General features: G+C 35.3%; 1 non-coding gene across 1 annotated transcript; it reads right to left on the bottom strand.

The window, feature by feature from the left end:
- Positions 1-13,433: 13,433 nt before the first annotated feature.
- LOC145629841 (small nucleolar RNA R71) lies at positions 13,434-13,539 on the bottom strand. Its single transcript, XR_014111970.1, has one exon. It is a non-coding gene; the product is annotated as a small nucleolar RNA R71 (small nucleolar RNA).
- Between the last annotated feature and the right edge of the window lie 9,115 nt (positions 13,540-22,654).

Here is a 22,654-nt window from a genome sequence, read left to right as displayed (position 1 = left end):
TTCTATGCTCAATAAAATCATCCAGTTTCGCGCGGTGTTATTTCAGTCCTAGTTGTGAAAGACATTTCTCAAATTTCCTACGTGTAAAATCCTTATGTTTTTGACTCATTACGGATGGTCTTTCCAATGAGAACCTTTTTATGCATATGACACAATGTTAATAAAAATTACGCACATGAAATACTTAGAACTTTTCGAGTCTCATCCACTCATTCTAAATCATTGCCGAAACAAATTCAGGAATTAAAATAGAAATCCTCCCCAGTGGAGTCGCCAAAAACTGTAGGGAATAGTTTCAAGCCTTTAAAATCCCACTAGCTTGAACCCCACTGTGATCATACACTAAAGTACGGTGGCGTCCAAAAGGGAAGAAGATAGAGCAAAAGAGTCGCCAACAAGTTTTTAAGGAACTTGTAAACCGTTCACGAGGTGAAGGTTACACCCCTTAACGATCCAAGAGATCGTCAACTCCATAAGGTCATGAACCAAATAAGGGTCCGGGGATGATGGTACAAATCCAACCTAAAAGAGATTGGACCTGCCCTAATAATAGGCCTCTACTTTATTCTGCTCGTATTCATGTGCGCTTTCTGATTAACATGCAATCAATAGGTTAACCCTAAACCTGTTTAATCTATGTTGGTTGAATATAATGCACAGATAAACTATTATTGGCGATCACTTGAATTATAATCAAAGTTAACCTAACAAGATTATTAATTATCTTATTAAGCGTGATTACAAATACCAATTCCCTTTAACATGCATAAAAGGTGATCAAGCAATAACAATAAAAAATATACCAAGCAACATAATAATAATATCATGATAATAAAAATCATAATCATCATAAAAAAAATAATAATAATATTCATAATCATCATAAATTATAACAATTATAATCATAATCATGTTCATGTTAATATTAAAGCATAATAAAAATAGCAAGATCCTAGGCATGATACTAACAAGATTAATAACAAACCCTAGCATGTCACTAAGCAATAAAAATCAAACCTTTAACCCTAACATGATACTAACATGAATTAATATTAGGAAGAACATAGGAAGCATCGTACTTTTAATCATACTTGATATTAAAGTTACCCTAGACATGATACTAGGAATCAAAATAACAATCTAAGCATGATATCTACATCATAAAATCAATTAAACCATTAAAGCACTTACTTGGATGCCTCGTACCTCTTTCTAATAACAAAATACACACGTTAGTAACTTCAAGGAAAAAAAATAATCAAAACAATTAAACTAAATAATTGAAATAGAGATTTGGGACCAAACCCTCAGAAATTAAACCTTTCACGTCTAGGGCGAAGGCAACTTCGAATATGGCTAAGTGTTTCTAGATCTTGCGAATGCGGAATTTTGTATTAAAAAGCAAAGTTTAGAAAAGAATACTAAAGAATTAATGAAAGCTTGAGAATGAAAAGAATTGGTGAACGATCGGTGTAGATGATAATTGATGCTTGTTGATGAATCAAAACGGAGTTTTTGATACGATATTTATAGAGAAAATCATCCAAAAAAGATAATTTATCAAAACAGAGTCTGAAGACCACAAAAACACCTTGGCGTTAGCCCTGGCTCATTGGCGCCAGGACAAGTGGCTAGCGCCAGGCACCAATCCTGATTCCAGGCGCCAAGGCCTGGGGTTGGACGCCAAATTGGATTTCAACGCGTTTTCGAAAATCTGATAAACTTACCGTACTGGAAGATAAAATAATATAATTTCAGTCGAAAATGCTATTTGATCTAATTAAAACTCTGAAGAGTCCTAATTGAATTAAGAATGATAAAACCTTCTAGAATGTTCTAGAAGACCAAAACCATTCCTAATTACATTAGGAATGATAAATCATATTAAGCCCTCCCCTAGATCATTGGGCCGTACTTAAAACTCAAACCGGGCCCAGTTTAGTAAATTGGCCATAAATTCCTCAATATTCATCGGAATTGGGCTTATAATATATCGTTGGAAAGGTCTTTGCAAACCCCATCCAACTACACCACTATTGGACCCATATCATGGACCAAACAAACTGGATTGGCTGTTTTCTTAAAATAAAGTTTTCAAAAACAGGGAGAAGAGAAAAGAAAAGAAAAGAAATAAAACTTTCCGCAACACTAGACCTTTCCACACTTTCGTTTCATTCGATTATGATTCGACGTGAAAGATACTCATCACTGGGTTCGATTATGATTCAATTATTTTTCTTTTAGTTTCTAGTTTGTTTTCTTTATTTTATGTTATTTCATTTAATTTTATTATTTATTTAGTTTAAGCATCTTATTTTACTTTATTTATCTTACTTTATTTTACTTTATTTATCTTGTTTTATTTTATTTTAGTTTTTGTCCCTATTTCTCTCGGTTTTCTTGGTTTATGTAGGATTGTGCTCGGAGGTCCAAGGTTCGAGATTCAATATACGTGTCTCAAGTTTTGAGTCATAAATGGAGTCTCGAATTCAAGCCAAACATCATTCATAAGCTGCTGCCCCTAACCAACCTACTGCTGCCAGCTTATCATACACCCCACCATCACCTAAACCTACACCACACTCTCTTCACCTCACTTCCCCTGCTCCCAGCTTCCTCACATATTCCCACACCTCCAATCACCACCACGCAAACCACCAGCCTCTTACAGCAGCATTGCACAGCCACGCAACATCTGCCGCCACCCTCACTTAACCACCATTTGCAACCTCACGCACCTAGCAACACCAAATCAACAACCAATTCCCAACCATTGCTCCCACAACAACCAATTAACCACCATTTCACACCCCCTGTTCCACCGTCACACCACTCACGCGCAAATCGCCGCAACTAATTCGCCACCTCACCCTACTCGCACCACCACCATTACCCACCAATACCGCAACAACCAGCCCCCTGCTCCCTCACTTCACGCAACAAAAACAGCCACCCAAACCAACTGAACCACCAATCACCCCCCGTAACAACCACCAGCCCTTCACCCACAATCGACCACCAAACTCCAACCCAATTACTCACTAATTAAGCCACGTAATTCGCCCAACACCCAAACTCACAGAGCAGCCAATTCGCGGCCGCGCAACCCTGTCAAAAAGCGCACAAATAGGAGTCCAAAATCGAGTTGAGGCAGTAACTTTGCGCGACTTCTGTGCGGGCGCGCAATTGTGGGTCAATCACGAGCTTTTCACGTGATTTTTATGAAAATAGGACGGCCACGATTCCTTCAATTAATCCAAAGGCCGAGATTTGGTGATGCTAGATGATGATAATGTTGATGAACGGTGATTATGATGATGGTTTTGCTGATTGATAATGGTGAAAGGAAAGCAGCAATTTTCGAAGAAGAGAGGAGGGGTTTGACGGGTTTATTGGGGTTTTGGGGTTTCTTTTTCCCATTTCATTTTCTTTTATTTTTATTTTATTGTAGTTTTGTTTTTTTGGTTTTTAGTTTAGTTATTTTAATTGTTTTATTTAGTTTTATTTCTTTTTATTTTCTTTTATTTTATTTTTATTTAACTTGTATTATAAATACCCCTTTGGGCTTATTTTCTCACAACTTTCAATCAACATTTTATTTTAGATAGATTAGATTAGTTTAGCCTTTATTTTCTCTCTCTTAGGGTTAGTTTAGGAGTAGTGTAGAGAGAGAAAGCTTGGATTTCCATGGAGTTTTTGAGAGGTTGAAGAGGAAACTTTGTGGAACTTCTTCTCATTTATTCAATGAGTATTTTCTAACTTTCTCTCATCTTTATTTCTTTGCTTAGTTTTTAGTTTTTGCTTTTTGTTTGTTGATTTGAGTAGATTAATTAGTTTGTTTGTTTAATCTTATTTTTATTCTTATTTTACCTTGTTTTCCATGTCTTTCTTCATTATGTTAGCTTAGGTCTTGTTCTAGGGAATTAGATGAAGGTTATATTAATGAATTGAATGATTGATTGTGATTAGTATGAAATTGTTTCTTGATTATTGTTTATGGGTGATGTTTTTATGGATTAGAATCTTTCTAGCTAATCGATTCTATGCTCTTAATTGTGCTTTCAATCAATTGTGCGAGAGTGAGTTGGTTGAGATCCCTAAATTCTTCCATACCTTTGCTAGGCTAGTTGCACGAGAGTGAATTAGTTTAGTAGGATAATTAACATGCTTAATTGTGCGAGAGTGAGTTAAATGTGTTGATATTCCTAATCGAGTGCATTTTCATCTATTTGTATGATGTTGTTTAATACATTGATGTGATTGGATTCCACTTTCCCTAGTTTTATTTGTTTGTTCTTAGTCGTGTTTAGTTTAACCTCTCTCCATCTCACGACCTTTCCTAGTAGTCTAGTTGGCACAAATTAATACACTTAGTCCTTTTAGGTTCGACCCTTTACTTGCCACTAACTAGTTTAGTGTAAGTTTAGTTATTATAAATTTCGAATTTGGTTAGGGTTAGTAGTCCCAACGACCTACTATTTACCCGCGATCAAATTTTGGCGCCGTTGCCGGGGGCTAAGGCGTTCATTAGTTTGTGTTGATTAGATTAGCTAGGTTCTTGTATATTATTTGATTTTTGTTTGTTTTTGTTTGTTCTTTGTATAAAAATGGCTTGCTTATCTTTTCCTTAATTTGATGGTGAACCCTTCTATGCTTACTTTGAAAGATTAGATGGTTTCCTTAGTTACCATGGGTGTTCTCTTAGTAATGTTTGTGGTATAGCTTATTGGGGCATGAATGAGTATACTAGGGGAATGGTTGAGGACATGAATAATGGTAGATTTTGTCATTTGTCTATGCATGATGCTTGGGATTTCTTCACATGGCTTGCTAAGGATTCTTTTGATAGAGAATCTCACGTTTCTTGTTTTGATTCTCAATGTCAAGATTCTTTTAATTTTTGCATGAATTCTCTTGATACTTCTTATGTGCCTTGTGATGATCCAAGTATGCAAGTTGACCCCTTTCCCTCTTATGCTCATTATGATGAGGTTTGTGCTAATTTTGATGATATGCAATTTGATTTTGATCATGAACCTCAACCCAATAACATTGATGCCCAAATTCTCTCTCAAATGAAATATCTCACCCAACAACTCCAAGAGCTTCAAGAGGAACAAAAATTGAGAGAAGTGAGGCTTGCCCAAGTGATGAGTGCTATGTTTGATTTAGATGGACGTGAGGCACCTCACTTGGAGTGTGAGAGTGTTGTTGAGGATGATGTAGGGAAAGGGTGTGAAGGTGAGGGGAGATTTTCTTGTGATGAGAGGATTTTTGAGGATTTTGATCCTTTTCATTCCCCATTTGAGCTTGATAGCCATCCTTCCCCTTATTCACCCCCTTTGAGAGCTTCCCTTGGTGAGGATGTGAGTGAGCCATCTTCGTGTTTGAATGAGGAAGTTCATGAGGATGATAATGGTGAGTTTGAGAAATCAAGAGAGATTGAGAGTCCCTTGAGTGATGATGGAAGAGTTGTGAATGAAGAAAATGTCGATTTTGAGGATTCCAACCCCCTTCCCCATCTTGATGAGTCTACCTTGCATGTTTGTGACCCTTCTATCCATGAGTCTTTGGACTCATTTGAGGTTATGGCTAGTACGTTCATTGAAGGTGTAACAAAACATTATAGCCTTTTGAGAGAGTTCATTGGCAATACTTCATGGGAAAGCGATGAGTTTGAGAGAAACCTTTATCCTTTCATGCATGGTTTAAAGACTCTAGGCTTTGAGGATCTTGAGGGAGTTGTTGTTCATCGTTGTGATAGAGAGGAGGATGAGGTTGTTTCTATTGGAGAGTTTTTGTTTGAGGGAGATGTGAGTCATGAGTGTTCTTTTGAGGATTCTATGATTGATTTTCATGCCCTCATTGGTGATGTGAGGCTTTGTGAGACCATTGTTTCTCCTCCCCTTCCTCATGTCCCTTTCTCAAGGAAATTTGACCACATCTCCTACTATCCCATGTTCCTCCCTTCTTTTGTCAAAGAGCCTATTGAGGACCTTCTCTTGTTTGATGAGACTTTTCCTTTTCATCCACCTATTATTGAGGAAATGGGTGATTGTGCCACCCAAAAAGATTTTAGGAGGTTTTGCCTTTTTATTCTTTTCCTTATTTTTCTTCTTCTTTCTCTTCTTATTTTCTTGATTTTTCTTTTGATTTTTCTTCTTTCTTTTGGCATCTTCCTCCTCACTTACTTGCAATAATCTTGTTGCACGTCCTCCTTCCTTCATTTTCCTACTTGTTATCATATGAAATGTGTAGTAGTGCATTTGATAAGCTCTTGCGTTCGTTGCAATATTATTTACTAGAGTGGTCTCGCTTGGACGTTAAACAAGCCTTTCTCGGGAAGTAACCCGAGGTTTTTATTGCTTTCATTTTCTTTTCTTTTTAGATTAGATTTTCTCTCATGGAAATGTTTGTGTGCCCCTTGCTAGGTACACAACTTGATATACACTTATGCATTGGTTTGGATCAAGAATCAAGGAAGTTTGACGCCTATTTTTGCTAGCATATGGAAATTGAGATTCAATTCAAGAAGAAATCGGCTTTGAAAGGTTAAATTGGTTCATTTGCGGGCGTTTACACCCACCAATATCCGATAATATCTTTCCTAGCTCTTTCTCTAATGGTTGGTGACTCGTTGGACTTGTGTTGGTTTGTTGGATTGATTTCTTTCTTTTCCCCTCCCATGGATTATTTTGTTTATATTTGAGTATATTGTCTCACTCAAGCTTGGGGGGAGGGTATTCTATCATGTTTGGTGGGATGTTGATTCATTCATGCTATGCACTTGAGTATATGCATTTCCATGTCTTTTCTTTTATTTTGAAAAATCCAAAAAGATTTTTGTTTACTTTCAAGGTAATTTTGGCAAAATGTGTTTTGTTTGTTCTTATTTTGGACATTTTGTTTTGGGAATTGAATCCTTGAATGTTTTTCTTCCTAAGTGGTAAATGTATGAACGATTTTGAGAGTGTTATTGGTTGACTCTAGGATACTGTATGCTAAGGTAGTCAGGTTAAGAACTTTTAGGGGTCCATGAAGCCTTAGTTCACGGGAATGTGGTAAGATGGAGTTGCTCTCTATAGTGGATTTGAAACCCTTGGTTGGTATTTGTTTGGTTATAATCCCTTGCGAGCTTCATTTGTTCTAGCCTTCATCACCTTGTTGAGCGGCTATTTAGGATCCTTGACTATGCATGTCTTAATCCTTGTTTTGACCTCTAGCTCCCAAGATCGTGACCGAGCCACTCTAGGGGAGGAAAAGGACACCTTTTCTCATTTTTCTTTATCTTCTTTTTATTTTGTTACAAATTTGGTTTTCTATTTTGCATCGACCTACTTATTAACCAATTCGAGCCTAATGTTTCCCGCTCTTGTTTAAACCGCATTACAAACCCAATGGCCTATGTTTACCAACCCTTTTAGTTAGTGAAGCATTGGCATGTGAGGTTTGAGTTTTGAGAGTGTTGAGATTTAACAAGACATTTTGTGAATTGGTTTAAGTACGGTATTGAAAGTTGAGCTTGAAAAGAAAATGAAAAAACAAAAGAGTTTGAGAAGAAAGATGCAATTCAAGAAAATCAAATGAAGTTTCAAGAAAAAGCCGTCCATAGTAAAAAAAAAGGCAAGGACATCAAATAAGAGCTAAAAAAAAAAAATTGAAAAAGAAAAAAAAAACACAAAAATATTTTAGTTTGGTTTCGTTTTCTTCCCTAGTTTAAGCATTGAGGACAATGTTTCGTTCAAGCTTGGGGGGAGGGGGGAGCGTTACTTCATTTTTGGTATATATTGTGTTAGTGTTGAATAAGCTTGGGGGAGATGTCATTATTGGTATTTTTTTTTGATATTTTGTGACTTCTTGAGTTTGTTTTTGAGAGTAGGCCACTCTTTTGCTTCACTTAGGATATATCACCAAAATTTTCAAATTTTTACCCCGCCTTAACCCTTAGCCTTACGTTACAACCCAATAAAAGTCCCTTAGACTTTAGTGGGGTTAGGTCAAAGAACGGTGGAGGGAGATAGACTTCAAACCTATGGAGAGAGTATGCATAGTTGAGATGTCGGGATTACCTTCTCAAAGTTTTTCATTTCTTTATCTTTTTTCCGGTTCCTTCGTGGAATCATGAGAAACTAGCTTAAGGGTTGATTTGAAGCTAGTGGAGAGAACGCGGCCTGATTGTTTGGGGCAAGGGTGGATTGAGTCCTCATTAGTTCTCTATGCTTAGCATATGTTATGTTTCAATCAACCATTGACATCTTGGAACGTGCATACATTTGTCTATTTAGAAAGGTTTGCATTCATTAGTGCTTGTTCCTATCTCTTGTCCAAATATGAACTTTGTGTTTTCTTTCTTTTTTTATGTTTCTTTTTCTTTTCTTTTTATTGCCTTGCCTTGGTTTTTGTTTAGAGTTGTGGGTTAAACTATTAGGACACCCTCACGAGAGCACACTCGTCCTCTAGGGCGATCTAGGGGTTTAAAGGGCTTGTCTTTAGTTGCTAAAATTGACCGTGATTCCTACGAAAGTGAGTTTAGTGTACATTCTTGTCTCCTTTAGTTTCTTAGATTTGCTTGAATAAATCATTCTCCTTCTCTCGTGTTTCATGTTAATTTGCTCGAGGACGAGCAAAAGTTTAGCTTGGGGGAGTTTGATAAGTGACTTTTATGTCACTTTTAGGGTGTTTATTGAGTCGCTTTCCAACTTATTTTCCAATAATTTAGCTCATTTTGTTCTTTATTTTTATTATTTTTCTTATTCTCGTCTTTTATCTTTTTATTTGAGTATTTTGTAGTTTTTAGTTTAATTTAGATTAACTTAGTTTTATTAATTCCTAGCTTCTCTCTTTTTATTTATTTTTCTTTTAGTTTCTAGTTTGTTTTCTTTATTTTATGTTATTTATTTAGTTTTATCATTTTATTTTACTTTATTTATCTTATTTTATTTTACTTTATTTATCTTGTTTTATTTTATTTTAGTTTTTGTCCCTATTTCTCTCGGTTTTCTTGGTTTATGTAGGATTGTGCTCGGAGGTCCAAGGTTCGAGATTCAATATACGTGTCTCAAGTTTTGAGTCATAAATGGAGTCTCGAATTCAAGCCAAACATCATTCATAAGCTGCTGCCCCTAACCAACCTACTGCTGCCAGCTTATCATACACCCCACCATCACCTAAACCTACACCACACACTCTTCACCTCACTTCCCCTGCTCCCAGCTTCCTCACATATTCCCACACCTCCAATCACCACCACGCAAACCACCAGCCTCTTACAGCAGCACTGCACAGCCACGCAACATCTGCCGCCACCCTCACTTAACCACCATTTGCAACCTCACGCACCTAGTAACACCAAATCAACAACCAATTCCCAACCATTGCTCCCACAACAACCAATTAACCACCATTTCACACCCCCTGTTCCACCGTCACACCACTCACGCGCAAACCGCCGCAACCAATTCGCCACCTCACCCTACTCGCACCACCACCATCACCCACCAATACCGCAACAACCAGCCCCCTGCTCCCTCACTTCACGCAACAAAAACAGCCACCCAAACCACCTGAACCACTAATCACCCCCCGTAACAACCACCAGACCTTCACCCACAATCGACCACCGAACTCCAACCCAATTACTCACTAATTAAGCCACATAATTCACCCAACACCCAAACTCACAGAGCAGCCAATTTACGGCCGCGCAGCCCTGTCAGAAAACGCACAAATAGGAGTCTAAAATCGAGTTGAGGCAGTAGCTTTGCACGACCTGTGCGCGACTTCTGTGCGGGCGCGCAATTGTGGGTCAATCACGAGCTTTTCACGTGATTTTTATGAAAATAGGACGGCCACGATTCCTTCAATTAATCCAAAGGCCGAGATTTGGTGATGCTAGATGATGATAATGTTGATGAACGGTGATTATGATGATGGTTTTGCTGATTGATAATGGTGAAAGGAAAGCAACAATTTTCGAAGAAGAGAGGAGGGGTTTGACGGGTTTATTGGGGTTTTGGGGTTTCTTTTTCCCATTTCATTTTCTTTTATTTTTATTTTATTGTAGTTTTGTTTTTTTGGTTTTTAGTTTAGTTATTTTAATTGTTTTATTTAGTTTTATTTCTTTTTATTTTCTTTTATTTTATTTTTATTTAACTTGTATTATAAATACCCCTTTGGGCTTATTTTCTCACAACTTTCAATCAAAATTTTATTTTAGATAGATTAGATTAGTTTAGCCTTTATTTTCTCTCTCTTAGGGTTAGTTTAGGAGTAGTGTAGAGAGAGAAAGCTTGGATTTCCATGGAGTTTTTGAGAGGTTGAAGAGGAAACTTTGTGGAACTTCTTCTCATTTATTCAATGAGCATTTTCTAACTTTCTCTCATCTTTATTTCTTTGCTTAGTTTTTAGTTTTTGCTTTTTGTTTGTTGATTTGAGTAGATTAATTAGTTTGTTTGTTTAATCTTATTTTTATTCTTATTTTACCTTGTTTTCCATGTCTTTCTTCATTATGTTAGCTTAGGTCTTGTTCTAGGGAATTAGATGAAGGTTATATTAATGAATTGAATGATTGATTGTGATTAGTATGAAATTGTTTCTTGATTATTGTGTATGGGTGATGTTTTTATGGATTAGAATCTTTCTAGCTAATCGATTCTATGCTCTTAATTGTGCTTTCAATCAATTGTGCGAGAGTGAATTGGTTGAGAGCCTTAAAATCTTCCATACCTTTGCTAGGCTAGTTGCACGAGAGTGAATTAGTTTAGTAGGATAATTAACATGCTTAATTGTGCGAGAGTGAGTTAAATGTGTTGATATTCCTAATCGAGGGCATTTTCATCTATTTGTATGATGTTGTTTAATACATTGATGTGATTGGATTCCACTTTCCCTAGTTTTATTTGTTTGTTCTTAGTCGTGTTTAGTTTAACCTCTCTCCATCTCACCACCTTTCCTAGTAGTCAAGTTGGCACAAATTAATACATTTAGTCCTTTTGGGTTCGACCCTTTACTTGCCACTAACTAGTTTATTGTAAGTTTAGGTATTATAAATTTCTAATTTGGTTAGTGTAGGGAATAATTTCAAGCTTTAAATCCCACTAGCTTGAACCCCACTGTGATCATACACTAAAGTACGGTGGTGTCCAAAAGGGAAGAAGATAGAGCAAAAGAGTCGCCAACAAGTTTTTTAGGAACTTGTAAACCGTTCCTAGGATGAAGGTTACACCCCTTAACGATCCAAGAGATCGTCAACTCCATAAGGTCATGAACCAAATAAGGGTTCGGGGATGAAGGTACAAATCCAACCTAAAAGAGATTGAACCTGCCCTAATAATAGGCCTCTACTTTATTCTGATCGTATTCATGTGCGTTTTCTGACTAACAAGCAATCAATAGGATTAACCCTAAACCTGTTTAATCTATGTTGGTTGAATTTAATGCACAAACAAATCTATTATTGGCGATCACTTAAAATATAATCACAATTAACCCTAAACAAGATTATTAATTATCTTATTAAGCGTGATTACAAGTACAAATTCCCTTTAACATGCAATAAAGGTGATCAAGCAATAAAAAATAAATAATGTATCAAGCAACATAATCAATAATCAATATCATGAATAATAATTATAATAAAATAATCATCATGTTAAAGCATAGCAAGATCCTAGGAATGATACTAACAAGATTAATAACAAACCCTAGCATGTCACTAAGCGATAAAAATCAAATCTTTAGCCCTAACATGATACTAACATGAATAAATATTAGGAAGAGAATAAAAGGCATCATAACAATCATATTTAATATTAAAAATACCCTAGGCATGATACTAGGAATATCATAACAACAATGTAAACATGATTTCTACATCATAAATCAATTAATCAATTAAAGTACTTACTTGGATGCCTCGTACCTCTTTCTAATTACAAAATACACACGTTAGTAACTTCAAGGAAAAATAATAATCAAAGCAATTAAATTAAATAATTGAAATGGTGATTTGGGACCAAACCCTCAGAAATTAAACCTTTCACGTCTAGGGCGAAGGTAACTTCGAATATGGCTAGGTGTTTCTAAATCTTGCGAATGCGGAATTTTGTATGAAAACAAAGTAAGAAAGAGATGAATGCTAAAGAATACTTGAGAATGAGAGAATTGGTGAATTGGTGAAAATTGGTGAATGAAAACGGAGTTTTTGATACGATATTTATAGAGAAAATCAGCTAAAAAAGATAATTTAACAAAACAAAGTCTGATAATCGCAAAACAGGATTGGCGCCAACCCTTGCTAGCTGGCGCTAGGCACCAGTGGCTAGCGCCAGGCGCCAAGCCTGGTTCCAGGCGCCAAGGCCTGGGGTTGGACGCCAGTCTTGATTCTAACGCGTTTTCGAAAATCCAATAGATTTACCGTACTGGAAGATAAAATAATATAATTTCTTCGAAAATGCTATTTGATCTTGATTAAAACTCTGAAAAGTCAACAAAGTCAACTTATCAATGCTAATTGAATTAGGAATGAAAAGAACCTTCTAGAAGATTCTAGAAGACTAAAACCATTCCTAATTGCATTAGGAATGATAAATCACATTAGGCCCTCCCCTAGATCATTGGGCCGTACATAAAGCTCAAACCGGGCCCAGTTTAGTAAATTGGCCATAACTTCCACAATATTCATCGGAATTGGGCTTATAATATATCGTTGGAAAGGTCTTTGCAAGCCCCATCCAACTACACCACTATTGGACCCATATCATGGACCAACTAAACTGGATTGGCTATTTTCTTAAAAATAAAGTTTTCAAAAACAGGGAGAAAAGAAAAGAAATAAAAACTTTCCGCTACACTAGACCTTTCCACACTTTCGTTTCATTCGATTATGATTCGACGTGAAAGGTACTCATCACTGGGTTTGGTTTTGGGGAGACACAAATGGGTGTCTACAGTTAGGGTTAGTAGTCCCAACGACCTACTATTTACGCGCGATCAGCTACTAATAATTTCTTTTGAGTTGGGCACTCCGGGTGCATATTTCAAAAAATACAAAAAGATTTTTCTCCATGGCTTACATTGAAGGAGTTGGGCACTCCGGGTGCATACAAGTATGATAGCGGGATTGCTCCATTATTTATCCCGGATAGTGATTTTAAAATAAAGCCGACAATGATAATTTTGATTGAAAGAAAAAAATATAGTGGTTCAACAAATGAATTCCCCTCAACCATCTTAAGGAATTTGAGAAATATTGTAACACGATTAAGGTGAGCGGTGTAGCGCAAAAACTTAGAAGGCTAAAGCTATTTCCCTTTTCTCGAATTGGAAGAGCTCAAGAATGGCTTGATAAGGAAGTAAAGCCTAATTCCTTGAGAACTTGGGATGAATTCACCAAGGAATTTCTTTCCCGTTTCTTCCCTAAAAAAAAATGTCGGAGACTAGAGCTTTGATTCAAAGTTTCAAGCAAAGGACTAGTAAAAGCCTCTATGAAGCATGGGAGAGGTACAAGAATTATCAAATAGATTTTCCTCACCATGGAATTCCAACTTACCAAATCATTCAAATCTTATATGGTGGTTTGAGTCCTCAAGGGAGGTCAAGTCTTGATGCCAGTGCCGGAGGCCCAATCATGAACAAGACTGTGGAATAGGTTGTGGATGTGATAGATGATGTAGTGAGGAACTACATAGATTGGCAAGAAGTTGAGATGGAGTCGGCAAGCGAAAATGGCTCAATTGATCAACTCAACGCCATCAACAATTTGTCCACACTAATTTCGGACCTAGGGAAAGAGGCGGTTTCTATCAAGGATAAGCTTTATAATGCTACTTCACAAGCACAAACTCTTCCCTCCCAATTTAAGGGGAGAGGTACATCTTCTTACTCTAACCCTCTTTTCGCTTATTATTGCATGATTAGAGAATGTTTGGTTTGTGATTTATGTGGATTGAGTGATCATGAAGCTTCTACTTGCCCAAATGCTTTTTGTGATGGATATGATGACTATGATGGGGATAGGAATTGCATTATCATCATCAAAGAAATTTTGATAACTATGATCAAGGGAATAGTTATAAGAACTAAGGAAACCAAGGTTTCCGTGGTAACCATAATAACTATGGTTATAATGATCAAAGTCACGGCCAAGACTATGGGGATCATAACCAAGGTTATGGTAACCATAATCAAAATTCCGGCCAAAATCAAGGAATGGGTAATTAGAGTAACCAAAGTAGGGAAAATTTTCAAAACAATGCTTAAAGAGGCCCCCCACCTGAATTTACTCCAAAGACCCAAGGGCAAGGTGATAATTCCTATGATCAACTATCTCATTCTATGAGTAGGTTAGAGAATGTCATGATAGATCAAGCCAAGAAGTTGAACGATCACATATCATCTAATGACAAATTGGTCAATGACATGTTAACTCATGGAAAGATGCTTGAGACCCAAATCATTCAACTAGACAACACCTTGAAAGAGCATGCTACCCTTTCTTCTTTACCTTCACAAGGAATTGATCCTAAGGAATCGATTTTTTCTGTCATCACTAGGAGTGGTAGGGTCCTTGAGAGTGAGGTGTCTAAGAAGAGTGATGCGAAAGAGAGTCCAATTGAGAATGAGGGATATGAGAGCCCTTTGGTTGAGGAAGTTGCTAAGGAACAAGTTGAGAAGGTGAAAGAGAAAGAAAAAGAAGTCTACAAACCCATAATTCCTTACCCCCAAAAGTTTAATAGGCACAAATTGGATGAACAATTTGGAAATCGAGATGCTGAAGGAAATTCATCTTCCTATTCCTTTCACCGAAGTATTGGAACAAATGCCTAACTATTCTAAATTTCTTAAGGAAATCTTGAGCGGCAATAGAGATTGCAATATGGTGGAACCGTTAAATTTCGGGGAATGTTGTAGTGCCCTTATCCATAATGACTTACCACAAAAGTTAAAAGACCCGGGGAATTTCTCCATCCCTTGCAATATTAAAGGAAAATTGTTCCAAAATGCCCTTTGTGATCTTGGTGCTAGTGGTTAGCATCATGCCTTATTCCGTCTTCAAGAGATTAAGATAGGTGAGCTCCTTCCATCCAACATGACCCTTAAATTGGCCGACCGTTCTATTAAGTTTCCTAAAGGAAGAGTTGAGGATGTCCCCCTCAAGATAGGAGAATTCACTATCCCCGTTGATTTCATTGTGCTAGAGATTGCGAAAGATGACCATATTCCTATCATTTTAGGGAGAACTTTCTTAGCTACCTCGGGAGGTTTGATAGATGTTAAGGGAGGTCGTATTACTTTGAGAGTTGGTAACAATGAGGAAAGTTTTGAGTTAAAACCGATGCATGAGTCTTTGTCCCTTTTGAAAGGAATCATGTGTGTTAATTCCCCTCGCTCCATTGATAATGTTTTGTGTGAATAATTCTTCGACTAACGATGTTCTTGAGAATCGTGATGATGTGATCTTGATTTTTGATTGCAAGAAGGTTAGTGAAGAGATAAAGAAGTTTCCCAAGCTTATGGACGAGGTGGGAATTGACATTCCTCATTGGTTTGAGCTCTACTCTAAAGAGGAGGAAGATGATCCTAAGAGTGTGGATGGTGTGAAACCGTCTACAAAAAGGAACAAGGCAAGGAATCATGTTGATCTTTTCTCATTCCATCTTTGGTAAGGTCATAACACTTCTCTGTATGCATTCATTGTTGCGAACCAAAATTCTTATTAATTCCTTACACATTATACCAAAAATAATCAATTTCCATCTATACTATCTTTCACCCATCCTCTAGTAAAAGTATGAAGCACTTTGTTATTCGAAACTTTGATTTGTCCAACTTTTTCATGATCAAATTGGCTGAACTCAATAGATATCTTTGCAACTCATACCTTTAGTTAATGTTCTTTCACAATGACTTATGAAAATTGTCTTATACTTTACCAAGGTCCGATAATATGCCAAGTTATTTTCCACTTTACCAATTCTATGCAAATTCATATATATTTCTATATACTTTGGCTCAAATTTTCTTTCTTACCAAAATTCATCTTTTGTCTTATGGGTTACACTTTCAATAACACTTGTGTCCTGTCCGTTGTTTAACTTGCACTACTCAGATCAAATCCATTCATGTATATTTTTCTTGCTTCGGTCACTAATGTTCCCCAACATAGTGAAATTTCATGGTTCTTTTATTCCAACCTCAAAATGTTGCCACACCAATGCTGGCTTGTATGGTGACTTTGTTACATCCTTTTTTGAAATTGAATATGCTTGTTTTCTGCATAAATTCCCCAGTCAAATATTATTTCGCTATTACACTAATGGATGGAGGTTGTAATCGTCTCCAATGTATTACCAAAGTTCTCCTGTATACATCCTTCTAGGATTTTGAAAGAAACTAGGAATTTTTATCTGACATGATATTTTCAGGAACTCCATGTAATCTCACAACGAATTTGATGTAAGACTTCGCAAGTTGCTCCATCTTCGAAGTCTCCTTCATTGGGTTTTAAACATTGCGGACTTAGACAATGTATCCACCACAATCTGAATAAATTAATCACTTTAAACCCTCAATACACCTTACCAAATCATTTTTGCAGCTTGTCCTTTCCTGGTTGTATTACATTTCCTTCCGTTATATTTCCTTTAAACTTCTTACTCTTACAAAGTATACTCAAGCTTTTATCTCCATGAATATTAAAGTGACATATCCTCTTACAAATTCGATCAAATTCACACTCTTTACTTGATTTTTTTTTCTTCATTTCCTCGAATATTGTTGGTCTCATGCTATCGTTACCCCAACATTTTTTTTAGCTTTTTTCCAACACTTTCGAGGAGATTAATTTCCTTATTCCTCCTTAACTTTAACATTATTAGCAACGCATTTGCCCAATACATTGTTTCCCTTTCAATGACATTGAATGTCTCTTCCACGGTCCTTTATCAACTCCAATAATTTCTTGTTACATTTTTAAATCCTTATGTGTGAGAGTCCATCTCAAACTTTAAACTTTAAAATTCATTCACAAATTATCATTAATTTATACAAAGTTATTTCACACTTATTACTTTCCATGAACTTCCAATTATTCTTCGCCAGGGCATTCACTTGTTAATAATCCTTTCGAATCTATCAAAATCTTCCACACCGTTGTCCAACTTAAACCTCAACAACAATTGTTTTAGCCTGGAGTCCATAATTCACCGCTTCTATCCCTGTTACATCAACATTTTCTCTTATCGCAAGGTTTCCCCAAAATGGTCCTTTCTCAATCACAACTCACACTCGGGAAAAACTTGCGTGCATTTGCTTCTCTCTAAGCATTAACACGTTTTATTACAGATGTTCACATCGTCCTTTCCTTCTCATTCTTAGAATTCACCAAAATACCTTCAATGAAAATACTGAATTCCATAAGTCCATGGAAATTATAGGTGATTCATTATCCCAAAAGGCAAAAATGAAAACTTGAATCGTCCAAACCTTTTCATAAGCGTCAAATTCTAAATATCCTCTTTCGAATATTTTTACTTAGTAGTTCTATCCTCAAGTCTAATATCGAAATTATATTTGCTCCTTTCATTTGATCAAACAGATCGTCGCTTTAAAGCAAAGGATAATTATACTTCTTTGTCACATTGATCAATCCCCCATAGGCACTTTACAAACACTTCCATCCCTTTCTTTAACAATTACATGCGCTCTCCAGGGTGATGTAACCTTCTTTCAATGAATTCAATAGTATCTTTCAACCCCCTTTAAGCAATGCAACATTAACCCTTTCTCCACACGCAAATATGTCCATATAATACCTCCAACTTCACTTAACCTTTATATCCTTGCTTATATTTCCCATGCTTACATCTTTCCTCCAATTAAATCCATAATCTTTCTTCTAGCATTCCTTGAATAAATCTCGTGACCCCTAAATAATATCAACTTTAATCACCTCATATATAATCCTCACTCAAGTTATTTCAACACATCTCAATCAAATTCATAAATCTTGTCATAAACTCTTTCTCCTTTATGACATTTTTACATCCATAGTTCAATATTCTCGACACTTTCAAGTATACAGCGTCTTCATAATTCGAATTTCCTTAAGTTTCAAGAGTTACTCATGCCACCTTTAAACTTTTAATCATTTCCAAAATATTCCTTTAAAGCTCTTTAGCCATTTTGTTGAACTTTCGCCTACCTTCTTTCTTGATTTGATTCCTTATCTTTATTTTTGATCTCACCTTTCTTTTAGCTAATATATGAATTGATTATTTATAATTCAATTCAATCAAACTCCCAAAGACTTTATGTCTTGAAAACCACCCTTAAAATCATAGTTCGCCATCCTTCAACTCATTCCCTTAAGTTTAAAGCAATATCATTTCCTTGAATACCGAGAGATCTTAACAAATTGGAGTACTTCTCGAAACCAAGTAATCTTTTCATTTCCACTTAATTAAACCTCACTATCTTTTCTTTCTATCTGCATGAAAAACTGGTAAAACTTATTTCGGGTTTGTTATCTCAAACATCTCCAAATAAGATCGGATGTATTCATAACTTGTTCGTTCCCTCTGACATGGTAAAAATCAACTCTCTCCAATACTTACCATACAAACTTTTATTCACTCTCAAATTCTCAAGACACAAATTGTTTTTAAACAACTTGTATAACTCTTTAACTCAACCGTCAAAACTTCATGAACTGATCTCCCTTTGGTATATATATAGTTTTCACTTCTTAACACCATCTTGTTTCACCTTTTTCCCACTATGGGATTGTTGGTGGTTATATCATCCTTGCCTCCTTGGCAATCTGTCAAGCTTGCCTTACTACCTTGTTCAAATAATTCCATTATTAAAATTGCTTCTTGTTACCATACTTTCTTGATGATAAAACTGGTTGCTATATAGCTAGGTTGGGTTGAAACACTTAGCTTCCTCTTATTCAAATTAACTAACACCAACCACTAAATTAAACTCAATCAAGAAACAATTATCATTTAATTCGAATTAACGTTTGAGGTTAAAAAATTTTTTTGTCCTCATTCCCAATAATTCGAATACATAAAATCTTGATTGATAAACAACCAAAATTCATATACTTAAACAAACAATCAAAAATAAAAAAAAATATCCCCATTAACTGCTACTCAGAAAGGAAAGAAAGAAATGAGTAGCACTTGGAAAACAATAGAAATCATAAGGTTGTTGAACAACTCTAAAAGATTAGGTGAATAAATTCAAGAATTTTCTCCAAAATGATAGCATTGCTACCCATAATGACTCCTTGAAGTAAAATAATTATCCTCACATCCCAAGTGAAAGAATAAATACTTATAACTCCTATATAACATATGTCAATATTCTCAAGGTTGAACATGTGACAATGTATTTAAGGTCCAACATAACAAGAGTCCTCAATATTCCAACAAGATCATAACTTCTCAAAACTCCAACCATATATTAAAATATATATGCTCAATTCTCCATCCAAAATTAAATAACTTTAATCATAAGAAATGATAAGTCACTAAGCTTAAAATGTCAAACTTCAATTGATCCGCATTGAGTATCCCTCAACTCATATAATAACTTTCATCATTACTCATCTCTAATTAATTCCTATGCTCACCTCATTTGGGCTCTTGTTCAATTTCGATTCCAATTCAAACACATACTCAAAGACAAAACATATTCCTCAGAATAGATAATATCCCAAATGATTTTATCCTTAAGCTCCTTAACCATATGCATTAAAATCAATCTCTTTATCCTTATAACTTGGTGTCTCCATACACAAGTGTACAAAACTCAAATTACTCATTTTTAATATCTAGACAACGTATCTTAACAACAAATTATCTAAAAAACAATACTCACATTCATGTGATGATGTGCATCCAAAATTTCTTCGAAAATATATCTCAAATAAGACCATTGAAGCGAACCATCCGAACATAAGCAATTGAACTCTCAAAATCCTTAACAGTCCTCAAAATTCTTATTATAGAAACTCACAGGGTATAGGTTTAGGGATCCTACAAGAAAACGGGATTAACTACCAATAGCAAACCCTTCCCATAACCATATAATACAGTTCTTGCAGAAAATTAAGTTCGATGTTCAATCAAACAATCTTGATAGCTCACATATAATGATTCACATATTACATGTTGTCATCCATAAACATTTAGTCATACAACATGCTTGAACACCTCTTAAAAAAATATATATATATGCACATAGGAAAGAAATTAAATTCTAGCCTATATGTCCTTTCTTCTCCTACCCAAGCTCACCAACATGCTTATAAAAGCTTTTAACACATATTTCTTACCTCAATCCTTGCTTTCCTGCAACATGAACAAACTAAAAATATTTTTGACTCCTTTATTTATTTCTTTTTTAAATTTTTTTTAAAGAAATTCAAAAATAAGCTTTGAAAAAGACCGAAAAATTTTCGGCTTTCTTAAAAAAAATTCGGACACTCTTATTAAAAAAAATTTGGATGTTCTTCATAAAAAAAAATTTGGTCATTCCTAAAATAAAAACAAAAATAAAATTCAAAACAATTTAGTTTAACACCGTTTAATTAAAGAAGCACTTGGCCAAGTTTTAAAACAAAACACTTTAAAATACATTTTTTTTTGCTTTAGTGGTAATAAAATCTCAACCAAAGCTCCCAGATACCACTTTGTAACACCCTAGAAATTCCTTTCTTTTAAAATACCTGTTTTATCCTGTTTAAAAATTTAAATAGGAATATCTAAGGTATTATAGCCACCGTGAAAACGGCTAAGGCAACCATCAAAGACACACAACTGAAGACTAATTTCAAAACCATACAAGTCAACTTGAAAAGTCAACCAACGAAAGTAAAGTCAAAACCAAAGTCAAACGAAGTAAAATAAAACCATCCTACAACTTGGAACCATTGTAGGCCCTTATTAAAACCAAACCAACTTTAAAACTTTTACGTTAGTCATGCATGATAATAATATCATAAATAATTAAAGAATTAAACACATCATATACTTATAGAAACTAGCATGATTCGCTCTTCACTCATGCCCATTCATGAATATGCTTCATCACCTGAAAACCTCCTCTCTACTTGTCCCCACTACTCGCCATTAGAAAATGGGTCATCGTAGGGCCAAAGTAAAGACATGGCCAAACACACAAACACAGTCAGCAAAGCTGAGTACATAAGCGTAATTAAACACACTAACATGCTTTCACCTATCAACACACACTTACCTCATTGCACCTGTTTACAAGCACACACAACAACAACAAGACACATTAACTAGACACTAAATAATTTTCATTTAGCGTTGATTACGCATCGAACGGGTTTCCTCCTACTAACCTCCCCCAAATAAATTGAGGTTAACTGACACGGGAGCTAACCGTGCCAGCGACAAAACCACTCAAAGGTGGCGGAATTCCTGCGCATAATAATAAATAAAAAGGAATGTACAGCGTCCTGTACTCCATTAGAAGTTATGGTTAAATATAAAACCCCATAACTCCCCCCATTGTTCATACTCAAGGTATATACGTTCCAAGAGTTTTGGTGCGTAATCTCTTTCACTTTACGTTATTTACCTTTTATTGGACTTGGTGATGACTCTCAAAGCATCAGAAAACAATCACAATAATTATTCAATCAACCAAATTAATTCTTGAACACTTAATGACCACATATTATTTAATGTTGAACCCTTTTTAATTCTACCTCAGTGTCAAAGACACCTTAAACGCATAAAGCGCCAAAAATCCTATCCCTCGGTGTTAAAAACACCTTAAGTGCACAAAGGAACCAACATACAATTTATTCCTTGTGTACATAGACACTTATATAGCTCCTTCCTCATGCTTAAAGCATCAAAAAAAATTATTTGAACCATAATAAAATTCATTTTCAATATTCCAAACATAATTAAACATGTAGTTTAATTAATCATGCCTTCTAACATGCCATAAATAAAAATGTGGTTCAAACACAACATGCCCAAAATATAATCTTCCAATCCATAACCATCACAAATAATTCATGCTTCCCAATTCAATCACAAACACCATAAATTCACAATTCCATACATAAACCTTAGCATGATACTACTTGTACTTGATTGAAATCAAACCTAGCATGATTCTACATCATCAAAATATGCTAAGTACGCGAACGTACATCAAATAAGCCCTTAAAGTAGCCGATTACACTACAACAATTTCCGAATTAAGTCTCCTACATAAAGGGACAATAATACTATATTAATTCTCCATGTATACACAATTTTCAGCAACTTAAACTCACTTTAAATAACTTATAATAATCTGAAAATTATTTAAAAACCCCTAATTAAACTCCTTTTTAATGGATAATCACACCCTTTTATTAAAAATCACAATTATACTACTTTAAATAAACTTCCAACATTTTAAACTAATAAAAAAATCCTTTAATAAACTTCATCAAAATACATCTTTATACTTAAATTATCCATAGAAACATTAAATTATCTCTTACCCCTTTTAAACTCAAGGATAAAATTTAAAGCATAAAAAAAAACTTCGTTAAAAATAAAAAACTGCCCGAAAATCATATTTAGAGGCTGAATTTGGCCACGAAAGGGTGGTG

Source organism: Chenopodium album, chromosome 4 (genome assembly GCF_948465745.1).
Source record: "Chenopodium album chromosome 4, dcCheAlbu1.1, whole genome shotgun sequence".
Lineage (NCBI taxonomy): Eukaryota > Viridiplantae > Streptophyta > Magnoliopsida > Caryophyllales > Amaranthaceae > Chenopodium > Chenopodium album.
Note: the sequence above shows the minus strand (reverse complement) of the source record. Positions and strands in the feature narration are given on the sequence as shown.